This window comes from Cupressus sempervirens, chromosome 2 (genome assembly GCF_028749045.1).
Source record: "Cupressus sempervirens isolate cs-2001-9-10 chromosome 2, ASM2874904v1, whole genome shotgun sequence".
In the NCBI taxonomy this organism is placed as follows: Eukaryota; Viridiplantae; Streptophyta; class Pinopsida; order Cupressales; family Cupressaceae; genus Cupressus; species Cupressus sempervirens.
The window spans coordinates 35,661,517-35,682,561 of NC_143119.1; the positions used below are offsets into that span (position 1 = coordinate 35,661,517).

The 21,045-nt window shown below is 39.0% G+C and overlaps 1 long non-coding RNA gene across 1 annotated transcript in view; it reads left to right on the forward strand.

Moving 5' to 3' along the window:
* Positions 1-20,794, forward strand: part of LOC149570943 (uncharacterized) — a 74,958-nt gene extending 54,164 nt beyond the window's left edge. Inside the window, exons 2-3 of the long non-coding RNA XR_016358379.1 lie at positions 20,062-20,278; positions 20,377-20,794. This is a non-coding gene — a long non-coding RNA (uncharacterized LOC149570943). The remainder of the gene's footprint in view (positions 1-20,061; positions 20,279-20,376) is intronic.
* Positions 20,795-21,045: the final 251 nt, after the last annotated feature.

Here is a 21,045-nt window from a genome sequence, read left to right on the forward strand (position 1 = left end):
GTTATTTTCAGAATTCATAAAATCAAATACATAGCAGATTTATCAACTCACTAATTACTTCAGCAATATTGTCATAATACTCCAGCCCATGCTTACGAACTTGCTGCTACAATACTTTGTCCTCCAATCAGTCCACTACCTTCATAATACCATTCCCTCCAAGCGGCATAAGCGTCGGACAAGTAGTGAAGAAGATATGAGCAAAATATCAAATCTGCCTGTAGCCGGAAATGCAACTAAACTGCCTGATAATGAAGCCAATAAGAAAGAATTCCAAAGGCCAAACCCCAAGGGAATGACGTTTAGAATGTTACAAGAGAGGATAGACGTCCTCAAATGCCGAAAACAAAGCTGCAACTCACACACCAATTTCTTCTCATATTCCACCTGTCTAATGAAGCCACAAATGCTTCCTTTTATTCTATTCCCACGCGTCCCCTCAACTCATATGGGCAATGTGGGATAAAAGATGTGTAATATAAAACATATATTAAAATACCCCTTATGTCTCCCTTGGGTACACATCACCATAAAATATATATTAAAGTAACACTTTAATATTTTACAATTAAATTAGACGTTACTTTAATAAAACTTCAGGCATTAAAATGTATTAGCAATCGGACTCCGAATAATGCGAGTGATAGCTCATCGGAAAGCTCTCACCGAGGAGTATCGAGTCCAATCACCAAAATTGACCTGCACTGTGTCCTGCCGACTTACTAAAAATAGTAAGTATGCCTGAAACTAAGTAAATCAACTTCGTTTTGGCCCAAACTAGAAATGACTAGGCCAAAACACTCCAAGATCCCATTAAACCCTTCGTTAGCCCTCGGGACCATGTAGAACAAGGCTAACGCGCACACACTTGGTCAACTGCTAAAATGGGGACATTACAGTCCGCCCCCCTTGAAATTGCTTGTCTTCAAGCAACCTCAGTCCAGCCTGCTGAATAACCTGCTCACTCTCCCATGTAGAATCTTCCTCCGGCAGGTCTTTCCATTTGACCAAATACTCCTTCACTATCCTGTTTCTAAGCTTCCTCTCTCTGGTATCCACAATAGCCTCAGGTACTAACACAAGCTTCCCCTCCTCATCCAAAGGGGGTAAATCTGCAGAAGGCACTACACTCTGACCAATGGCTTTCTTAAGCCTAGACACATGAAACACATTGTGCACTCGATTGCCCTCTGGAAGCTCAAGCTCATAAGCGACTTTGCCCACTTTGCGAATCACCCTGTAGGGACCATAAAATCTAGGTTTCAACTTTTCAGCTCCGCTCTTCTTGAGCGATGACTGTCTATATGGTTGTAGCCTCAAGTAAACCATATCCCCTACCTCGAAGCTACGCTCTATTTGGTGCTGATCAGCATACAATTTCTGTTGATTCTGGGCCTGTTGTATATTCTCTTTGAGCACTTTCAGGATGTCCTGACTATCTTGCAATAAGTTTTTGGCTTTGGGCACTCTACTGTCCCCCAAAACTAAATCCATGAAGCTAGGTGCTTCATAACCATAGAGTGCCATGAAAGGAGTCATCTTGATGGACATATGATAAGTGGTGTTATAACAATACTCTCCCATATGCAACCATCTGATCCAAGCCTTTTGTTGTGTAGTTACATAGTTCCTCAAATATCCTTCCGCCCATTTATTCACAATCTCTGTTTGCCCATTTATTTGCGGATGATAACTAGTGCTAGGTGTAAGATCTGTACCACACAACCTAAAAAACTCTTGCCAAAAAACACTCATAAACTTACTATCCCGGTCGCTGACAATGAATCTGGGCAGCCCATGTAACCTGAATATCTCTTTAAAGAAAAGATCTGCCACCTGTGCTGCTGTGTAAGTGGACGGAATAGCAAAGAAGTGAGCAAACTTCGTCAAGCGGTCCACCACCACATAGATGCAATCCCTTCCCTGCACTCGTGGTAAACCAGTGATGAAGTCCATCGAAATACTTTCCCATTTCCTATCAGGAATGGGCAAGGGCTGTAATAAACCTGCAGGAAATGTGTGTTCTCCCTTATTCTGTTGACAAACCATACACTCCCTGACATACCTCTGAACATCATCCTTGAGCCCTTTCCATGAAAACCGCTCTCGGATCTGCCTGTAGGTCTTGAAGACCCCCGGATGTCCTGCTGTGGGTGCATCATGAAATGCCTTCAATATCGCCTCTCTCAAATGTGATGACGGAATCAAATAAACCCTGTCCTGAACTCTGATCAATCCATCTATCACCTCATAGCGATCATCCTGTATGGTACCTGAAATCAATCCAGAAGCCCAAGCATCTCCGACATACTCTGCTATAATCCGATCTCTCCAATCTCCTGAAATCTCTGCCAGAGCACATAAGTGAGGTCTCCGAGATAAGGCATCAGCCACCACATTTTTCTTACCTCTGACAAACTCTATGTCAAAGTCATAAGCCTGCAATTTAGTCACCCATTTTTGTTGCCGGTCATTAAGATCACGCTGGCTCATGAAGTATTTAATACTGTTGTGATCAGTCTTGATCACAAAACGTCCACCTACCAAATATGATCGAAATTTGGCCAATGCATGCATTATGGCCAACATCTCCCGGTCATAGACAGAATAACTTTTCTCAACTCCTCGGAGCTTCCTACTCTCGAATGCAATGGGATGCTTCTCCTGCATCAATACTGCTCCAATCCCATCACCTGATGCATCACAATGAAGCTCAAAAGGCTTTGTGAAATCCGGTAGAGCTAGAACTGGACATGAAGACATTACCTGCTTGAAATGCTCAAAACACCTCTGTGCTGCCCCTGTCCACACGAAGGCTCCTTTCCTGGTAAGATCTGTCAAGGGTGTAGCAATCTATGAGAATCCCTTAACAAACCTTCTATAAAAACCACATAAACCAAAGAATCCCTTAAGCTATGTAAGGTTTGTGGGAGTAGGCCACTCTACAATAGCTCTAATCTTTTCGGGATCAACCCGAACGCCATCTGCACTAATGATATGCCCCAGGTAAAGGAGCTCAGTCATGCCAAACTCACATTTAGATTCCTTGGCATACAATGACTCTCTCTCCAGAATAGATAACACCTCCTCCAGATGGTGTAAGTGCTCCTCCCAGGTCTTACTGAAGACCAAGATGTCATCAAAGAAGATCAAGACAAATCTCCTCAGCTGCTTCCTGAATACCTGGTTCATACAACTTTGAAATGTAGCAGGTGCATTGGTTAGACCAAATGGCATAACCATGAACTCAAAGTGGCCATAGTGACATCGGAAGGCTGTTTTCTCAATGTCCTTTGCTCTCATCCTGATCTGATGGTATCCGGATCGCAAATCAATTTTGGTGAAGAAGCATGCCCCATGCAACTCATCAATCAGCTCATCAATCCTAGGAATGGGATACCTGTTTTTAATTGTTTTCTTATTCAGTGCCCTGTAATCGATGCACATGCGCATTGTCCCATCCTTCTTCTTTACCAATACTACTGCTGAAGCAAAAGGGCTCTTACTGGGCCTGATATGCCCCATCTCCAACAAATCCTTAATCGCCTTCTCTATCTCATCCTTGTGTTTCTTAGGATGACGATAGGGAGTAATCATAACTGGTTTGGCTCCCTCCTCGAGCTCAATAACATGTTCCATCCCTCTGTCAGGAGGAACCCCATGAGGAATATTGCTAAATACTTTAGCGTGTCTATCAAGTATCTTCTGGACATCTAGTGGATGACTCTTTTCTTGTGGCTCTGGTGAAGTTGGCATAATGTGGCACTTTGCCGCCCACTCTATGTCATCATGACGAAAAAGTCTCTGCATTCTCCTCAAGGACACTATTCTGCAACCTCCATCTGAAAGCCCTCTAAGTACCACAGTTCTCCCCTCATGCTGGAATCTCATCTCCAATTTCGCTAGATTGAGTGTGAACTCAACTAGTGAAGCCATCCATGTCATGCCGAGGATGACATCATAATCTCCCATGTCCACAACATAGAACTCATCTTCCAACTCGTAGCCATCTCCAAACCTGATGCGAAGATTAGATATCTTCCGAGTGCATAATAACTTATCACCATTAGCCACCATGACTCTAAACCCATCATGCTCCTCTATCTGTAACCCTCTCCTGGCTACCAACTGTGCATCTATGAAGTTATGTGTAGCCCCAGTGTCAATAAGAGATATCACTTTCTGCCCCTGGATAGTACCCCTGACCTTAAATGTGATTGCCTTTTGGGCCCTTGTCAAGCGTGCCAACGATCTATCATCCTTAGGAATGTTGCTCTCCTCTATAGTGTTACCCTCATCTGAATCGGAGTGCTGATCCTCCCCTTCTGACTCTGACTCTTCTGCTGAAAAATACTCCATTTGATTTGCCTTAGCCTTGAGAGAACATTTATGAGATAAGTCCCAAGGCTCTCTACAATGGAAGCACAGCTTCTTCTTTCGAAGTTCATTCAAGGTTTCATTGTCTAGTCCTTTTGATCCTTCTTTGGGTTTGCTATACTCTTTCTGAAATGATTTTTTGTCTTTGTCCTTGCGGTAGGAAGAATCTGTTGAATGGTTTTTTCCTTTGTATACCGAAGGGGCTAAATCTCGTGCCTTTTTAGTTGCTTCAGCTAACGTGAGTGGATCATGTCCCTTCACCCAACCTCGTAATGGATCAGCAAGACCATCACAAAATAACACCACCAATCTCCTAGGAGAGATATCAGTAACAAGTACAGACAAGCGCTGAAACTCGGCAATGTAAGCATCCACAGAACCTGACTGTTTTAACTGTGCTAGCTCCTTGAAATGTAACTCGGGATCCTTAGTGTCAAATCTCCCAATCAATGTTTCGGTGAATTCCTCATAAGATGTAATCTGATTATGCCCCAAAGTCACCATGCCATGATGCCACCATTCATGTGCAACGCCATCCAAGTGCATAGCCGCATACTCGATAGCCTCCTCCTCAGGCATAGGATTAAGCTGCAAGTATGTATCTACCTTCTGCACCCAAGCTCGTGCAGTCATCTTCCCTGAAGCATCATAATAAGGTAAAGAAAGTTTTCCAACTTTCTTCCTCAGCTCAAAGTTTTGATTCCTCCCTCCTGCTTTAGGCATGTGTCTTATCCTCAAGTCCATATAATCTCTAAGAGAAATATCCGCCTGAAACTTTGGTCCACTAGCCTCCCAGTCCCTCCTGAACTGATCCTGTAACTCGGTAATCTGCGGTTCGTTTACTGGATGAACCGGATCTCTGGGTGGAAAAGTGGGTAGAAGAGGTCTCGAGCTCACAGTCGGTGCTGGGCGTGCAACGTGTCTAAAGTTATCAGCCTCATTCCCATTGTTGCCGTGTCCATTATTACCATTAATGTTATTCTCAGGACCATTGTTGTTGCCTTGGCCTTCATGGTTATTGTTTCCCCCGTTGTTATTGTTTCCCTCGTTGTTATTCTTTCTGTTGTTGGCATCACCTGGATTAATATTGACACCCATCTGTCTAGCCATGAGCTGCAACATCATGTCCATTCGCCTATTCTGCTCCTGCTGCATACGCTGCCCCTGCTCTAATGTATCCAGTAACTGTCGGAACAGTACCTCCCCTTGATCTGGACCAGCATTTCTGCCTCCGCCTAATCCTGTATTCCTGTCATCTCGATCACCCATATTATTGTCCTGATCACAGAATATCTCCTCTGTGTCTGTATGGTTGAATTCAATGTCCCCCTGCACGGATGTACTAGACTGTTTGCTTTGCAAGTCTGAAATCCTATTTTGTCTTGCTCTGGTATCGCGGAAATTATAAGACCCCTGTCGCATGCTCAAACATAAATGCTTAGCCTGTGTTTTTTTTACTTACTTTTTCCCTCTATCCGGCTGTTCCAAATTCCCTATAAGACCTCCACAGGATGGCAGGACTTATAACTCTGATACCACTATAATGGGCACCCCTGGATGTCCCAAAAAACTAAACCAAATTGCTGAAAGGAATTATGTCAAACAGTTTGCATTCAACTTCTTATTTCTCCGTTTAATGTTTTAAACCCCTTATAATTCCGGAAATCAAACATTTATTGTTTGTTGTGTTTCGTGCATGGAATTGGTATCATACAACATAAACAAGAAAGCAACTACAATGATATGCAAAGTGGAAATGAACTGCTGCTAATAAAATGTTATTTTCAGAATTCATAAAATCAAATACATAGCAGATTTATCAACTCACTAATTACTTCAGCAATATTGTCATAATACTCCAGCCCATGCTTACGAACTTGCTGCTACAATACTTTGTCCTCCAATCAGTCCACTACCTTCATAATACCATTCCCTCCAAGCGGCATAAGCGTCGGACAAGTAGTGAAGAAGATATGAGCAAAATATCAAATCTGCCTGTAGCCGGAAATGCAACTAAACTGCCTGATAATGAAGCCAATAAGAAAGAATTCCAAAGGCCAAACCCCAAGGGAATGACGTCTAGAATGTTACAAGAGAGGATAGACGTCCTCAAATGCCGAAAACAAAGCTGCAACTCACACACCAATTTCTTCTCATATTCCACCTGTCTAATGAAGCCACAAATGCTTCCTTTTATTCTATTCCCACGCGTCCCCTCAACTCATATGGGCAATGTGGGATAAAAGATGTGTAATATAAAACATATATTAAAATACCCCTTATGTCTCCCTTGGGTACACATCACCATAAAATATATATTAAAGTAACACTTTAATATTTTACAATTAAATTAGACGTTACTTTAATAAAACTTCAGGCATTAAAATGTATTAGCAATCGGACTCCGAATAATGCGAGTGATAGCTCATCGGAAAGCTCTCACCGAGGAGTATCGAGTCCAATCACCAAAATTGACTTGCATTGTGTCCTGCCGACTTACTAAAAATAGTAAGTATGCCTGAAACTAAGTAAATCAACTTCGTTTTGGCCCAAACTGGAAATGACTAGGCCAAAACACTCCAAGATCCCATTAAACCCTTCGTTAGCCCTCGGGACCATGTAGAACAAGGCTAACGCGCACACACTTGGTCAACTTCTAAAATGGGGACATTACAAAAAGCTAAAAATATAATACTTTAAATTAAAAACTAATTGAAATAAAATTTGATTAAAAGCCTACACAAACTCGCTAAGACTAAGCCTTCTGGAATGTTGCATGAGCATTCAGACAAACTGGCAATCAACATCAACCAAAACAATATTTCAAGTTTACTTCACTGTTTTGGTGTTTGTTTGTACCTGCTTATCTGATGTCATCTCGCAGCATAAGGAACTCAGCTGTGTAGTCAAATTTGCCAATTCCTGTTTTTGTCAAATCAACATTTTGGACTTCATAGACAGTTATCAGAAATTGTTTTTTGAAAACCCTCGAGGACTTGAGTAAATCCTTTTGTAGGGAAATTCTTGGAGGTACTATGTGGAATGTGCAGAAAGATTTGAAGTCATGTCTTTTCCAGTTTAAGAAATTTTAATATTGGATGCTTGTCAAAAAATGTCAATAATTTACAGAAAGTCGGATATTTCAAAATTCTGGAATGCTGGAGTGAAAAGCTTATGTAGGGGATCCTGGTATGTCCTTCCAAAGTTCAAATGTACTTGCCATTTTTTTGTTTGATTTGGAGAACTTCCAATTTTCTGGCCGCTGGCATGCAAAATGATCGGTTGTTCAAATGAAATATTCTCGGAATTGTTGGGATAGTTCAAATACTCATTATTGAATGCTAGAATCAACTTGAAGTTGATGTTTCATGAAGGTTGAAGGGCGGAATTTTGGGTTGAGTTTGACAAACATAATCATGAGGAGTGCAGATTCTGCACTTGCCTTTGTCAGCCCTGTCCAAGGGAAGTGTGGATTCTAGACTTCCTTTGGACATGTTCCCAAAGTTTGCTCAAAAGTTAACATTCTACTTATTCTTTCAAGGTTTAAACTCCAATTTGGTCTATTCATTCTTCATTCAACCTTCATGCTTGGAACTTGATCCCCTTGGTCGACAAATGCATGCTTTTACTTAATCTTTTCAGATCTGTTTTGGCAAAAAGTTCAAATTTAATGTTACCATTTTCAAATTCAAATCTGACTGCTACTCATACCTTATTGACTGTTCACTTCATCTTTATGAGACATCATTGATTCACCCCTATCACACTTCTATTCTTTCTTCATGATCAGCTTTAAGGCTTCAAGTCAAATCCCTCACTTCTATATCAGATTTTGGCTAAGACTCACTCTTTTCAAAAGCTTTGGCTAAATATGGATTTCTTCATTGACTTGACTCTTAATCAAGCATGACTTGCTCTCAAGGTTTCTTAAAGTCATCTCATTTGGCTTGAAGGCTTTGGGACTGCAACTAAACTAAGGCTACCAAGAAACCTACTCCTAGTGCCAAAGCGAAAAGAGGGGTCCCCATTTGCAATGGGCTGATGGTATGAAAACCTCACAGCAAGTTTGGTTGTTTACTATGCTGTTCTCTACCTAGGTCATGTATTGGGCTTGTCTATCAGTTGTCACATATGATACCATTGGGTTTTCTTTGACTGAGCCCTCCTTGTTGGGATCCCCTTCCAACCAATTAGTTGTCATGTTCAATCTCCCTATAAGTCCTCTTTGTTGGTTGAATGGACTTTGTCAACCAAGTGGTATATGCTGTAGTGAGAGGCTGTATTTGTCCATTTTAAACAAGCTTTTTTGGGCTTCTCCTTCTTGTACTAAAGATGATACTCGTGGAGTGGAATCATGCTATGAGGATGAAGCAGTATCTTGTTCCACTCCCTCTTTTGAGGAGATGGAGTTTTGTCTTTTTGAGGAGATGAAGTCTTCCCTTTTTGTACTCATTCTTCAACTCCCTCCTCTTCTTGTTCCTTTATTCCCTCTTCTTTATTTATTTCTTATTCTTCATTTAATTCTTCACCTTTATTCAATTCTTCTTCTCTGAGTTAATCATTTTCTACATTTTCTTCTTCCACAGTTCTTTCATCAGTACTTGTAGGAATATCTTCTAGCTTGTCTATTGCTACCTCTACATCTAGATTTTCAAGTCCATCTTGTGTACCTTCATCTCTTGGTGTGTCTCGGAAAGAATCTTGACCTTGTTCATTCATTCCTTCTAAGTGAGAAAAATTTGATACATAGAATTCATTTGGCCCTAATAGATCTTCCTTTTTCTTGGAGAACATTTTGCTCAGCTGATGGAACTTGTTGATATTTTTCCTGAAGAGCATGCTCTAACAAGTTCTCCTATGAAGAAGGGTTTTCGTTATATAGTACTTGGACAGTGGTTGTAGATGACCTAGTCCTCCTTGGGACAAGTTGAGGCCCAAGGTCTTCTTCTTCTTCTTCTATTTCCTTTGGAACCTCAATGACTGGCTCCCTTTATATGGCCCTTTCCCTAATCTTCTTATAGACCCTTCCTTTCACAAGAGAAGATTTACTATTCTTAGGCAGCTTAACTATGAAAGGAAAAATTCTTGGCCCAGATGACGAAGATGGAACTTTTGTTGTGATGGTAGGTGAACTCATTGGTATGGTAGCAACCACAAAAGAAGATGGCTTAGTAGTGGCATTAGTTGCTGCTAGTGGAGGTGGAGTGGTGGCAGCCTGTTGTAAGGTTTTCACTTGATCTCCCCGCTGCAAATGGGGACCCCTCTTCTCACTTCATTTGTTGAGTAGGTAGTCTGGTTGCAACTTTGAACCTCCAAGTATTAGAAGAGGAGGATGCAAAGAGGTTTAATTCGGAGGAGAAAGTGGGAAGTTAATCAAGTCCCTGAATCTAATTCCAAGTTCAAGAGGGAGGGCTTTGAAAGCTATGAAAATGTGTATGGAACAATGAGTTTAAGAGGAAAATCCCCACACATGGGCATTTTTTGCCCTTGTCAAATTTCCCATACACAGGCATTTTCTGCTCTTCTCAAAATCCCCTTTTTTGGCATTTTCTGTCTAAGAGACGGGGCTTAATTGTTTAACACCTTTTTTATCATCAAACCTATAGACAAGCATGAGAGATCAAATTTCAGTGTGTGGGATTCAGAATTGTATCAAGATGAAATTTGCCTTTGAAAGTGAATTTAGGGTGCCGATTGAGGTGAATAAGTTCAAGATAAAGTGGGGGACGAAAGGTTGAAGTAGAGGAAATTACCAAAGAGTGGGCATTTTCTGCCCTCTCCTTGGGATTTCAATCCCAAACTCCCCTTCATTTCTGCCTTACCAATCAGGGCTTAAAAGCATTGAATGATAAAGGAGTTTTTCTTAACTTGATGAAACAAAGGGATAGGCAAACTTCCAAGGCAAATTGAGGTTGAATGGAAACTGAGAAAATTCCCCAAGAGTGGGAATTTTCTGCCCTCTCCTTGGGATTTGAATCCCAACATGAGCCATAACTCTGCCCCCCACAAAGTGAAGAAACCTACCAAATGCAGTCAAGCCCATGATTATTTCAAGCTAAATTTGGTGTAGTGAGAGTTATGAGAGGTTTAAATTGGCAAAGTTTCAAAGGAAAATGATTAAGGGGAAATTCCCCAACTTTGAGCATTTTCTTCTAGCTTCTTGACTCTGGGAATTTTCCACTGGCTTTTTGAGGAAATTCCCAACTCCAGGCATTCATCACTCTACAAGTGCAACCAAAATCCTAAAGGTAACTTGACGTCTGCCATGAATTAGGAGAGATTGAAACATGTTTTGTGCATGGTGGTGATTGAAAGAAATGATATGATCAATGGAAGACAACTTTTGATGAATAGAGATGCAAGAATAAATCAGATCAGAACCTAAGGCAGAGCAATCAGGTCTTTAAAAAACCAATTTTTTTATTTACATCATGATGTAGAAAGGCTGTGGAGTGTTGCGAACTCAAGAGGGAAAAATTCTCCGAAAGTGGGCATTTTTCGCCCTTCTCGAAATCGCCACACATTGGCATTTTCCGCCCAGGAGTAGATCTGCAGTGAACTGGACATGAATTTTAGAAGGCCATTTTTTCCCTTGTTTAAGTCTACCCAGATAAAGGTTTGAAAAAAATTAATATAATTAATTTGTTTGACCTATAATGCTTAGGTTGGCCTCCTAGGTGGTCGTGCCTCTCGCTGCCCTCCCCCCTCCACACCTCCCCTCCCCAAATCAATAATTATATCACTTCCTCAACACCTGCTAAGAATCATCTGGAATGGCCCCCTCCCCCAATTCATACACTAGAAACTTGCCCATGAAATAATGGTGCTAAAATCAAATGGCAACTATCTATAATTCGCCTATAATGAGCAATTTGGAGTTTCCCTCCTGCTCATGACAGTAAGAAATCAAGCACATTAATAACTAACATCAGTTCGTTTCTGTAGAGCCCATCCTGAATTGCCTATTTAAGGAAATTCAAGGACCTCATTCCAACATTATTTCAAGGCGAACTTAGCTTTGCAATTAAGGGCAGCGAACTGCATCCAGAATAGCAGAAAATCTCTCCAAGGTTGGCAGATAATTCCTCTTGCTTGACAGTGATTTGAACCTCAAGGCGCAGTGAATTCTATCCTTAAAAAAGCAGCAAATTGTATCCTCATTGGCAGCAAATTTATTACTCAAACAGCCTAAAAACGATTTCAACATACTGAAGTAATGCAAGAGGTTGATAATTCAGATGAGAAAGGCGGTAAGATTAAAATCTGGAACTCGCTTGACCTGAAAACTTGTTTCTGGATTTTAGCATGGTTTTTTTGATGATTTTATCTATTCTTGTGCAATAAGATATAGTTTCTTTCATGAAATTTTCAGAATTTTTACAAGTTGTTGCGAGTAATCCCATGAGCTTATTGCAATTCTTTTCTTGATTTGCAAGGTCAATTTTGAGTAAGGAGAGTCTTAAAGGGTGGAGAGATAGCAGGGTGATAACCAAAACTCCAAATGAGTGGATGCTGCCAAAGGGCAAACTCTAACACAAAGATTTTCAGATAAGAAGTTTCAAGTCAAGGATATTGGAGGACAAAATCAAATCAAGTCTCCAAGTTAAAAATGCAAACTTGAGTCAAGCAATGATAAAGTCTCAAAAGGTGGATAGAATTTGAGAAGAAGAAATTTGGGAATAAGCCATCATGGTGGAGAGCTTGACAAGGCTGAGTATCGAGATATATTTTCTCTTCATCAAAAGGATTTATCAATTCTATGAGATAAGGACGCTGAGATGGTACCTAGTTGTCTTCTACCAATCAAAGAAATTTCAATTTCAAGCACATTCAATCAAATCATGCCAAGTGTACAATTCTCTCATTGGTTTTCAAAATCATTGTAATTTTCTCATTGGCCCACAAAATGGTGCCTTCATGTAATTGGATGATAGGGTGGCAACCCTAATTAGGGTTTGTATGGATTAACCTTAGCCCTTGATCTTGAATTGATTTTGGCCCTTCATTGTGATTGGACAACTACAAAAGGCCAAGGCATTCCCATTCGTAAAGGGTTCGAAGATTGGATTCAAGAGATTAGGAGACTAGAGAGAAGTTAGCTAGATAATAGAAGGTTAGAGTAGAGTAGGCTAGCTAAGAGAGAGACTTGATCAAATTGTTTCTATAAGATAAGATAATTTTATTTATGTCCAACAAAAGACCAACAAAAGGGTGTAAGGGATTGCCAAAAACCAAGTAGTAGTCTAGCAAACAACTAGAGCACCAAATAGTCTCCAAAAAAAATACAAAGCAAAGATAAAAGAACCAAGAAACCAAAACAACCAGCAAGCACAAGCCACCAAACTAGAAATCACTGTCAGCTAAATGCTCACATCAATTGGGAAGAAGTCTAGAATCAATGGATACCGTAAGATAGGAGACCCCAAGATGCCTATGAGAGCCCCTATAAGAGCTGGAAGCAAAAGAGGATCGCTGTTGAATGGAGGATTTGTGCGGTCTCACAGCCTTGGGAGACTGTGATAGGGGACCCAAAGCTCGCTTGGTGCCCTGCATGGGGGGAACCACGACAAAGAATGAGGTGACGAGCTGGTTTGACCATGATCTCATGGGGAAAATTTGCTGTAGAGTGAGGTCTTAGAGCCTTCGTGTCTCCTGCAGATAAAGTGAAAGGCACCTCTGATCTGTATATGTGAAGAAGGTTGGGAGAGACTTCATTTCTACATAAGCAATAAAATCTATCTCTTAACCTCATAATAAATGGGGAAGCGAAAGATGAAATGAAAACCTATCCTAGAGCCTATCCTACCTAGCCAAATTGTGGTTGGTTTGGATGCGGGGCCAATGAGAACCCACTTTGAACGAACCAAGAGAGATGTAGAGAGCATGAGCCCAACCATGAGATAGGTACGAGGGATGCACAATGACCTAGTCCTGTAACTTAAGAAAATGCTTTGCATCAAAAGCCATCTTAGGATGAAGCCCCCTAGGCTACATTTCCAGCTAGTGTGAATATACTGTTTATAAATATTTGTCCAGATATGCATGTTTAACTCCTTTTGGAATGGAAAAAGACGAGAGGAGGCGTCCAGAGAGTACTGGAAGGGGGAAAGGTGATCAATATAGATCCTAATAGGCCTCACTAGAGTCGAGGCTTGGGTGAACCAACAATGGGCCCAACCGGTGGGGTCCAAGCATGCAACAACCTTCGAGGAGCCATAAGCCAAGTAGAAATTTTTGTGACGCCCCTCAAAGGAGTCTACGAAGCCCAATAGGTGATATAAGAACTAGACAAAATCGAAGATGGTATCAAGTCTAAAAGAATGGGCCCAAACTTGGAAAAAACAATATTTGGATTTGCTCAATAGAGACCCAATTTGACTCCCCTACAACACAAAACCATAGAGCACAATTGGTCGGATCAAAGTATCCATAAGAGTTAGCTTGGACCTGGTGTTTTGCAAGTGATGTCTGAAGCATTGTCTCTCAACAAGGGCAAGAGAGCCATAACCCTTGTTGATATGAGGTTGGACTATCAGTCTTAGGCTAAAGTGAGGGCTTAAAAACTTGACCACCAAGTGGGTGTAGGAGTGTAGGAGGAAGCACTCTTGATCTCCTTGCCCTAGAATAAAAAGTGGAGGTGGGGGGGGGGGGGGGGATCTTAAGGAAATTGAAGACCTTCACCTTGGTTTCGATTAGGTTCGTCATCAATTGTCGAAGGTCAAGAATGAAGCAAGGCCATCAAAAAGTCTCTGCAGGCCATCATGGGAGGAGGCCACGAGGACCACATCATTAGCGAAGAGTAGGACATAAATCAACACCTGGTGTAAGTAACAATCGTCCTCGGGAAGGAGGTGCACTAGAAGGATTTCCTCCAACTCATCGACGTAGAGCCCAAACAAAGTGGGAAAAAGAGGCCATCCTTGCTTCACCACATTGGTGCCATGAATGAAGCCAAACATCCCATGAGGGGTCTTGATGTGACCAACCACTACCTCATACAATCTCATGATGACACTCAGGAGAGTTGCTAAAATACCAATGTCCCAAAGTCTCTGGAATAGGGTAGTCCTAGGGAGGGAGTCAAACACCTTGCAAAAAATCTACAAAGCAACGATAAACCTTCGAGGAGCGATGATGAGCTTCTTCAATAATAGCCTTGAGAGTCAAGATATGGTCCATGGTCTGAAAGTCTAGTTGGAAACTTGCTTGCCCCCTAGCCTAGATGTTTCATCCCAATTTTTGGCTCATTCTAAAAAGATTCATATAACCATTGAGGTTTCATGTGAAGTCAGTTGATAGGTAAATTTAGTTATGATCATGTAAAATGGTAAGATGGTTAATCGTTATAATTTCTAATGAAGATGAATGCTAGTTAATTGTTATGATGTTATAATAGTGTTATCTTGAAATCTTGGAAAGTTGGCTATTCATCATAAATTCGTGGGAAGTGAAATGGTGGTTAGCTGTTATGATGGTTTATAAATAATAACTTTTTATATAGTAATTGTCTTAGTTATCGGGTTCGAACCCTACTGCCCGGATCTGGGTTTGTGCTCGGGTTCGCTGCGGGTCCAAGTAGGGTCTTTCATTTGGACTGTAATGCATATATATATTTTTTGTATATTATAATGCATATATATATACACTAACGAACTCAAATGGGAAAAAAAAAAATTTGCCCAAACCCACGAACCCGAATCCAAATCGACAACTTAGGTAATTGTGATTATGTTGAGGAATATGATATTCCCATGGGGAATTTCTTCCTTGTAGGAGCACGTCAAAGGGGGGGAAGCATTGCAAAAAGGAATTGGGGATGAGGGCACCACCTACTACTGAGTAAATAGGTAGAAGTCCTAAACCACCACGGCCAAGGAAAACGGCTAGTCAAGCAAAGATATGCTAAGGGAAAACCATGAGCTAATCGGTCCAATATAATTTAATAAGTACTCAAGCTTAAATCAAATTGAGAACAATAGTTACCTTTAAGCAATATTATTTTATGTTTTAATACTATCTTATGTTTAATATTATTATATGTTCTAATATTATCTTCTAGGCAATAGTTTATCTTTCACCTTGAGCGGCTACATTCCATATGTTCTCATGGGCCCTTCGTTATTTTGTTGTGGGTGGCCATATTATTAATATTCTTATTGCCACATTGAACCGATGGCCAAGAATCTTGTAACTCTTGGCACCCTTGCATCTTGCTTGTTAAGATAGAGAGAAGCTCCTATCATAGATACACATATCAAACTACATAAAGATTCTGGAAATAATTAAACTTTCGACTAAGATGCAAGAGGATGAATACCTCCATCAAATTTCATAGTGGACAATAAAGATGAGATATACAACTGGAAGATGAAAATATGAAAAATGCCATGTTATAAACATATACAGCAGCAAAATATATGAGAAACAGAGAAGCACGTTTATTCTTGTTCTATCACATACAACGTTGAAAGAAATGGCAACCAGTGATGGATAAAAAGACACGAAAGCGTATGTAAAAGAATACATCTAATATTATTAAGACTGCGAAGGTTTCAAGCAAAAGTTCATATTGATGCGGTGGACTGGAATATTCGAATGATTTGTATAGATAGCAGTGGTCCGATAAAAAGAGCTAGCATGGCTTATACAGTAATTGAACAAAAACGGTGAATAGAAAAGGAAGGTCTGCGGATGAAAAAGTTCAAACAACGATAAATTAAAATATATGCACATCGAAATGAACAAAGATGGCATCGGGACAAGTTTTGTAAAAGACATTCGAGCAGCACAAGAAGCCACAATGGTTATACGGTAAATATACAAACAGCCACGATATCCTCATGCTGATTAAGCAGTAATATGTGGCAATAAAACTTATCGTGCATATGTGTTTGTGAAACCTGTTCCGATGATAAGATTAAACATTTGTATGAACAACGTATGAAGTTTTTGTTTTTGAATGGCACATTAGAGACATCTAGTTCAACCAGAATATTGAAGGCATAAAGGCAACGTATATATGTACAAGCAGCAGCGTAAAAGTGAATGGAGGAATTGCTAGAGAATGTATTTCAAATTCATCCAACCCAATAAGTAGGAATTAAACTGTGCCCATGCCAGTCAACATAAATACAAAACAAAATATTAGAAGTGGATGTAGCGTTAACATATTTGGTGATATTCTGATCCATATCAGAGATAGAAAATGATGGAAGTCTACGGCAGTCAAAGCAATCCACGTTGATGCCAAAGTTGGGCTATGAGATGGAAACATATTTGAGAATGATATCAAGTTTAAAGTCAATATTATTTAATGATATAAAAAGAACTATCGTTTAAAAAGCTACGCTTATGTTAACCAAAAGATTAACTGAAGAGGTGCGATTTCTTTTTCAATAGAAGTAACTCTTGAAATTGAAGTGTCATATTCCCTTTTCATTAAATATATAAAGAGGAAGAGTTGGGAACAAATAAAAAAAGTAAGAAGTATTAGATGTGTTAAAGGTGAGATATATATTCAGATTAAAAATGTGATATATATAAATATATGGCAGAGTATGTGAAATAAATAAAGGAAATATATTTCCATCCATATAGCAGATTTACTTGAAGATTTGTGCAAATACAAGATCCATCACCTGTTGAAGATAGCAACATTGTTAAGGTGGAAAAAAAAGTTTGTATGCAGTGGGTCGGTGCTCATGAAGACAAGCAGAGGGAGTTGGTGCTTCCAGTAGGTTGGAGCTTGCAAAGTGTGGGAGTTGGTGCTTCCAGTAGGTTGGAGCTTGCAAAGTGTGAGAGTTGGAGCTTCCAGTGAGTTGGTGCTCATAAATATAGGGGTTGGAGGCTCTAGTAGGTCGTTGCCTACAAAACATTGTAAAAGAACAAAGTTTATAGAAAAAACATTTATTTGCTGTGGGTTTCTTTTGTATTGGGTTTCCACATAAATCTCCGTGTTATTGTGTTCATGTGCAAAATTGTTTATTTCAGCATTTGAAGTTAATTATTTGGATAAAAGTTTTCAATTGGCAAAGTTGTTATTACACTGATTCACCTCCTCTCAGTATAATTGTGTGCTCTTCATGTTCTACTCAATATTTTTCTTGCGGCCACTTCTTACGGGCATTTGCATTCAACGCTTCTTATATCAGTGCATAATCAATCACTGCATATCGAAGCCTCTTGGAGTGGGCATTCCGTGCATCAGTCAGAGTTGCTCATACCGTGCAATCCGACTATTAACCAAGTCATGTTGTTACTTCTGCACATGTATTGATATATCTTGCAAATAGATCATAAGGCATTGCTGAAGCCATTTAAAGATTTCCTATGTTGTTTTATTGATTACGAATGAAATGATAATCTTCCTTATGAATGACATGATTGTGCCAAACTGCAAAGTTTATATTTTTTTTGAAAGTTTTATTGAAATATAAACCAGCACGGGTGCATCTTATACATGAGTATTTGTAATATACTTCCTGTGATGAGAATTCTGTACCTTGAAGATTCAGATTTGTAAAAGATCAAAGTTCTATAGCAATGTGTGTTACCAAGCCAGAATGACTGAAATTTGAATTGATTAAAGGTAACTATCATTATGTTGTCAATGCTAGAATGGCGGATATTCTGGCTGTTATATGAATGCTTAATCATTTTCAGATTTCCTTTTGAAATGCCAACACCAGGAAGGCAGAAGAATTGGCTATGCATGATATGATTTTGAATTCAAAATTTTCTTTATTAAGCCAAGGCCAGTTAGGCAGATTATTGGCTGTGATTACCATCACTCATACATCCATCCGATGAATCATCTAAGAAGTAAGTAACATAATTATAAATGTAATCTTAAAATATTAAGAAGTAAAAACTGAAACCTAAAAAAAAGACTAAGTATTAAATTGAATTTTTTTGGTTACCTCCCTCTATTAGTTCTTTGCTTGGTGGTGACAGGAAAGCTTGACAAGGCAATGACGGAGATCGCTTTCAAAGTCAAATTCGTTGCTAGTGAAGGGAGAGCTTCCGAGATGCACAAAAAGCCATGACTGTATTGAGATGATCTCGAAGTTAGCTTAGATTTTCTGCAATTTTGGAGATTTCGATGAGAGGGAGATCATCTTTCAAAACTCTGAGCAACAAACAGCTTCAACAGACTATTATTTTACTGAATCGAGGGCATTATTACCAACAAAATGAGTAGAAAACATATAAAAAAATGCTTGATAAAATATGTTTCAAAGAAAAGCAGACCTGATTTTTCCTGCCGTACGAATTTTAACTGAATTTATACAGATTTTTTTAAAAAATTATAGGTTCGCCGGATTTCGAATCTGTAGCCAAAAATTCGACAAACCTTGTGACTTTGTGTGTGTGTGTGTATATATATATATATATATATATATATATATATAGACGCATCCACACGCATAAAGAGAGGGATTGGATAACATATTAATTCTTGAATTTAAAGTTATCATGAAATAAGATTTAGGCCTCAATGCCAGAACATCCTTTTGGAGTATGGTACGTAGAGGAAACTATGGATAGAGAATAGTTGGTCATAAGTCTTGTCGAGTGACTAAATCTTTGAGTATTGAAGTAATACATGCATTATGGGAGAAATTTGTATATAATATATGATGCGCATATGCAGATTTTTGAAAAGACCTGCAAGCTGTTTTTAAAATTTATTTTGTTAAATGTCGACTTGATGAAAAACAACTATTTGGCCGAATAAATGTCAGCAAAGAGTTCTTTATTGATTATATCTTGATTGTTACAGATATACAAATTCTCTTCAATGCAACTGATCTGTTACATGCTGCTCTTGAGGTAAAGTACAATTTAATTACATTTTATCTGGTGTCTCTCTTTCATTGGAATGGTTTTGAGGTTATACAGTACAAAATGTATTTTAGTAGATTGGACTGGATGTCTGAGGGATTTATCATATTTAGTAGAAAAGTTGAGGATATGTTGGTGTTTGTAGCGTGCCAATTCCCGTCCAGTTCAGTCTCTCAATGCAAGGTCTGTGTACAAGGGGAAACTCATCTGAAAGTTTTGTGGCTGAAGAACAATGGCAGAGGTTCCTATTTCAAAATTTGTGTTCTCACGTGGCATGCCAATTAGACTTCTCAGGAGAATTAAGTATTTAAGACATTACCTACTAGTGCTAAAAGTTCGTACATAGATTTGAGGGTATTTCAAAATTTCTTGAATAGGTTTGCCAATGTACCTACACATGGTATTATTTGGTTCATCATTGCACTGTTATAGTATTTGCAAAAAAAAATTTAACGTGTGATGATGATGTGTCTGGCACCATGGAGCACTTTTTATATTCGGTATATATTTTGTAATTAATTTAAACTTGCTTGGATATATAATATGGTCTATTTTAGATTTCTAAAGGCTTCTTTAAACATCAGGAGAGTTTGTTTGTTCAGGCTTCATGTATTTTATGAAGTCAGAAATTTTTAAGTGGCATCTTATGGTTCTATAGGCATGTCAAACATTAAATATTAGACGGTTGACAACATTGTATCACAGTAAACTTTGAAGAATATATAAGAATGGGAGTTATAATTTTTATTTATTTATCCTTAAACAAATTTCTTTAACATGTAATTTATCCCAGCTAACCATATACTGTCGGTGCTGTTTAAAAACATGTTTCAAGTGCAGCCATTTTTCAGCCGACTACAGCCGCCCAACATTAACTTTTAACATCTTCAGCAACTACCTATAACAATATTGCAGCTACCTCATTGCTACAATATAAACAACATTTTATATGTAATTTCCTATACAAATTGAATGCTAAGGACCTGTGTTCATCAGAGCTCATATTATGGGTTTCTCCTTGGTGTCCGGATTTTTATCATGGCATCAAAGCTTAAAGGTAAGAAAATAGTCTGCAAGATGTTTATTTATCATAGGCACAGATGAAGAATCTTGAACAACATCCTGAAGATTGAGTCTGTTTGCTTATTGGTAAAGCTTGCTTTGCTGGAGCCAAAGAAGACAAATCGGTGGAGTGCCCAGATTGAAAGAAGATCACAGCAAAATAAAATCTGTGCAAAACAAATCAGAGATGTAGGCGTGGAAGTGTGAGCTGTAGCTGTGAATGAGACAGTAGTAGACCGCAGTCAAAAGTGGATCTTGTCATATGAAAACATGGTATTGTGTTTATAAGTAATTGCAATTGTTGAGTTGTCATTCAAGGTGTTTTTAGTTGTATGTTCGCATTCCCAATAGCAAAGTTGCATGGGAAAAGAGGAGGGAGTTTCCAATGTCTGCATCAAGGGTGTAAGGGTAATTTTACATTACTTAAAACTATTTTTTCCTGTTGGTTTTTAGATGATATTTGCAATCTTACATAACTTAAATTATTTTTTTCTGTTAGTTTTTTAGATTATTTTTGCATTTCTGGATATCCATTTGGACAACATAGAAAATCCAGCTCTCAAAATTCTATTGCAACCTATTATTTTAATAAGTGTTAATTTGAAGGAAGACGGGGACAAAAATTAATGTGAAGATTCAAGATGCAAAAATAAGTACTTTGGTGAATGAATAAGGTCAAAAATATTTACTATTAAAAAGTTATCAAGGTTTTAATTTTTTGAAAATCCATTGAGACCTCTTGACTCAAGTTTAAGGCACTAA